The sequence below is a fragment of the Portunus trituberculatus genome, chromosome 24 (assembly GCF_017591435.1).
Source record: "Portunus trituberculatus isolate SZX2019 chromosome 24, ASM1759143v1, whole genome shotgun sequence".
Classification (NCBI taxonomy): Eukaryota; Metazoa; Arthropoda; class Malacostraca; order Decapoda; family Portunidae; genus Portunus; species Portunus trituberculatus.
This window is the reverse complement of record NC_059278.1, coordinates 14479956-14484955: the sequence shown is the minus strand read 5'-3', so window position 1 is coordinate 14484955 and position 5000 is coordinate 14479956. Positions and strand designations below refer to the sequence as shown.

General features: G+C 36.1%; 1 protein-coding gene across 1 annotated transcript in view; it reads left to right on the top strand.

Annotated features, from left to right (window-relative positions):
* The window catches only part of LOC123508395, a 16846-nt gene that overhangs the window by 9137 nt on the left and 2709 nt on the right, over positions 1-5000 (top strand). The gene's annotated exons all lie outside the window — the stretch shown is intronic.

The following is a 5000-nucleotide window of genomic DNA, read 5'->3' as shown; positions in this document are numbered from 1 at the left end:
ACACACACACACACACACACACACACACACACACACACACACACACACAAATGGGCAAGCCTCTTAATATGTGGCCCCTGTTCACCTAGCTGTAAATAGGTACGGGATGTAACTCGAGGGGCTGTAGTCTCGCTTTCCCGGTGTGTGGAGTGTGTTGTGGTCTCAGTCCTACCCGAAGATCGGTCTATGAGCTCTGAGCTCGCTCCGAAATGGGGAAGACTGGCTGGGTGACCAGGAGGCGACCGAGGTGAAACACACACACACACACACACACACACACACACACACACACACACACACACACACACACACACTTTCCTTCACCTATGCTAATTACCACCATGATAACCTGGTAACACCCCTGAAAGTGCAGCACACGGACCAATTTCTAAACTAGCCTTAACTTGAGTGTTAGTCTTCTCACCCCCACCCCGCATATCGACTGTGCATTTTTACACACAAAACCAAAGTTAGTCGTACTGACTAACTTTTCTTAGTAAAACCCATGGGGTCTAGAACGAGTGGCAGCATTAGTCACAGTGACTAACATAATGTTAGTCAATTTGTGACTAACTGAGCACTCAACCTGAGTATGGTCTTACTCAAATATATCTGACTAATGCATTCGTACTGTTCACTACTTCTACTAACCACATTAGTAAAGTGGATCATAGGTGTTAGTCAACTAAATGACTAATTAGTTAGTCTTTCTTAGGCAGATGATGAATCATTAGTACCTTTAATACTAGCAGCTAGCTACTGCTGTCTGAAGGTTAGGGAAAGAAACAGGTAATAAATTCAATATATTCATATACAATTAAATGTTCCCTCCATTTCATTGCATTAAGAAAAAATGAAAAAAAACACTATAATTTTTATCATCTATACTTCTATAGTATAATATGCTCTTCACTTGAACATTTAACAGAAAGCTCCCCTTAAAACTGTAATGATATATAAAACAGAGATGTAAAAAATAAACTCCATTAGTAACACTTTATCCTAGCATGAGAAAAAAAAGCAACACAAAAACCTGTTTTCACAAGCCATTAACTAAATAATACACTTTTGTGAGTATTAATCACAAAAACTTGCAAAGTGGAAAAGAAAGTAAGCATCTCTTAAGATATGAATATTAAACCTTCCTCCCATTCATAAACTAAAAGAAAAAATATGTAAGTAAAGTTAACATGAATTAAATGTAAGGAGTTACAGACCCTGTAAAGAACAATTAATTAGTCCACTGCTAATCATTATATCACTACCTTTAAGAAACTTAGGGAAACAACCAGTGCAAAAATAGACATTTAACCTTATTTGTGCAAGCTTTTAACCGAGATCATATCCATATGTCACCATTAATCCTTTAAAGCCACACAAAAAAAGAAAATGAGTATTTCTATGGGATATACTAACTAAACAAATCTACAGAAATGCTCAAAACAGTAATAAATAAGCTTCACGTATCAGTTCCAATAACATAGAGAAATAAAATATAAAAAGGTAAAAATGCATAAAAAATAAAAATATATGCATCATATGGTACATGAAGAATACTACCCAATTTGGAGAGAGAGAGAGAGAGAGAGAGAGAGAGAGAGAGAGAGAGAGAGAGAGAGAGAGAGAGAGAGAGAGAGAGAGAGAGAGAGAGAGAGAGAGAGAGAGAGAGAGAGAGAGAGAGAGAGAGTCTACTCTCCAATCATTATATATATATATATATATATATATATATATATATATATATATATATATATATATATATATATATATATATATATATATATATATATAACATAAGATAACAATTCTGTAAGATTTCATGAATACGGGGTGGGAGGAAGGGGAAGTACAAGTATTTCCTTTTCCTTTTAGAAAACTTATTAACATAATGTTATGTATTTATTTCACTGATTAATCTTTAACTAATAATTGACTAGTGTATCTACCTAGTTGTATTTACCTAGTTGTAGTTTTACAGGGCCTGGGCTTTATGCCCAGGTGGCCCCGTCTCCATATCTACACTTATCCAATTTTTCTTTAAAACTATGCACACTCTTTGCTGACACCATTTCCTCACTCAAAATGTTCCAAGTCTCAACACATCTTTACGGGAAACTAAATTTTTTAACATTTCTCGGACATCTTCCCTTCCTCAGTTTTTTACTATGCGATCTTGTGCTTCTAATGTCATATTCTTCTCTCAGGATCAGTTTCTCATTATCCACTTGATCCATTCCGTTAATCAATTTATAAACTTGTATCAGATCCCCTCTCTCTCTTCTCTTTTCCAGGGTTGGTAGATCCATTGCTTTTAGTCTCTCGTCATATGTCATCCCTTTAAATTCTGGAACCATTCTTGTAACCATTTTTTGTAGTCTCTCCAATTTCCTTATGTGTTTCTTTTATGGGGGGTCCACACTGCATATTCTAATCTAGGTCTTATTTTAGTACTTATCAATTTCTTCATCATTTCTTTGTCCATATAGTGAAATGCTAATCCAACATTCCTTAGCAAATTATACGTCTCTCTGAAAATTCTATCAATATGGCTTACCGGTTGATTGTTTTCTTCCATTGTCACACCCAAGTCCTTTTCCTTTTTTACTTTTTCTAGTTCTACTCCATCTCCCATCATATAGATTCCCACTGGTCGTCTTTCACTTTTTCCCATTTCCATGACATGGCTTTTGTCCACATTGAATTCCATCTCCCATTTTCTACTCCATTTCCATATCTTGTTTAAGTTTTCCTGTAGTATTTCACAATCCTCTTTTTGTTTAATGACTCTGCACAGTTTCGCATCGTCCGCAAACAGATTTATGTAGCTGTTCACTCCCTCTGGCATGTCGTTTATATATACGAGAAAAAGTATTGGCGCCAATACTGACCCCTGTGGCACTCCGCTGTCTAGAGAGAGAGAGAGAGAGAGAGAGAGAGAGAGAGAGAGAGAGAGAGAGAGAGAGAGAGAGAGAGAGAGAGAGAGAGAGAGAGAGAGAGAGAATGATGAAAAGAAAAGGAACAAGTAGATTACGAGAGAGAGAGAGAGAGAGAGAGAGAGAGAGAGAGAGAGAGAGAGAGAGAGAGAGAGAGAGAGGCATTATGTGTGGAGTTGAATATATTTGGAAGCAGATTTATGCATTTTTGTAGCTCATTTCTGTCTTTACTTCATTGAGTTTTACAAGTAGAGATCTTGTTTTTGAAGTGTTACTTTTTTTTTTTCTATTTATACCATGTGGGCTTCTCACGGGAATTTCTGGGCTAAAGGGGATACTTTTTGTGGTACCTCCTATCTCAAAGCCCACCCGCTAGGAAACCGTTGCCCCGCGTGAGGAAACCCAACCTACACTCGGACCGTGGACAGGATTCGAAACCGTGCCCTTGGAGACCCCTCGTACCCCAAAGCACGCATGGTTCCTCTGTACCACGGCGGCCCTTTGTCATACTTGATACCAAAGAGATGGGATGTTGTGAAACGGAGGAAATGTTCACAATTTTTTTGGCGTTCAATATTAAACACAAAGTCCTGCTACCAATGAGACTACAGCCATAGAAATACATGTTGGTTCAACTACAGGTGCACCATCAAATAATACACAAAATCTGTCTGACATATGTATGTCCCCAACATGTTGAATGGACACACAAGAGTGCCCTGTTCTTAGTTCTTCTTCTGGTACCTTAAGGAAGAAATAATAGTGCAAACATTAATAACATTTTGACATTAAAATAAAATTTACATGTAGATATAAATCTTAAGGTGATAATATATTCAGAAATTTCAATATATACACACCACTCTAAAATCAAAGGTACCGAAATTTAACCTTAGTAAAAATGGAGTCTTTCCTTTCTCCAAGCAGGTGAAGTAACCCCAATATAACTAAGCAAGCATCTGGTGCAAATAAATAAATATATAAATAAATATGATAATAAGTAAATCAAATAAACAAAACAAAATTAACTGTGTAAGGAAAAAGTGAAGATATGGTCACATCCAATAGGACAGTCCACTAATTAAAAGCCTCTTGTAATTATTGCTTTATCACATAAGAATTAACAAAACTAAAACTCGATGGTTCTCCTAATTATATGAAAGACAAGCACTTTGATTGAATGCTCAAAATGACCAGTATACTAATGATTTTTGTCCTTTGTGTCACAGCAGCAAATCTTTTTGTACGAGTACGCGGTTATGTTTTTTTTACCTGAGGCACTATTTCGGTAATATCATAATGTAGTAATGCTTCGTCTAGCAAGTCCTCGTAAGAATATGATGAGTACTGATCGAAAAAAAAAAGAAAAAGAAAGAAAGAAAACCCCAGCCGAACCTACATTTTTCAGTGGCCATCCACCAGTACCATTGGAATTGCTTATATAAGAGCAGGTATTTTTAAACAACACCAGTAAAGAAGTATCTGAAATATAAAAAAGATAAATCAAGCGTACAAATATCACATACCTTATCCAACTCGGGACCTTTCTTCATCCAATGAAGAGCAAGCCACTGTCTATGTCTCTCTAATGACTCATCATCTTCTGAATGGGGCCTTGGTGGAAGGTAAGCCTTTACTCCATACATCAGTGGACACGTAGTCTCTTTTGGCGCTATGCAAGGGGTCTTCTTTTTCCTTGATGTCACCTCAGTCACTGAGGAATCCTGCCTCTTCCTTGAATTCTGAAACTTGCGCTGGATGCGCAATTTCCATTGCAGCTGCAATTCATGCTCCTCGAGATCACTGTTTCTCAGAGTGGCAGGAAATGATGTCAAAACAGCATTTGCCATATTCATATACTGTTCTGATGTTGGATAGTTGAAATGTGATAATGATGATGATGATAATAATAATAATAATAATAATAATAATAATAATAATAATAATAATAATAATATTAATAATAATATGTAATAATGATGATAACAATAATAATGATAATATCAATCTAGCTAACTAAATAGATGGCTTAACCCCTTTTATAATAATAATAATAATAATAATAAT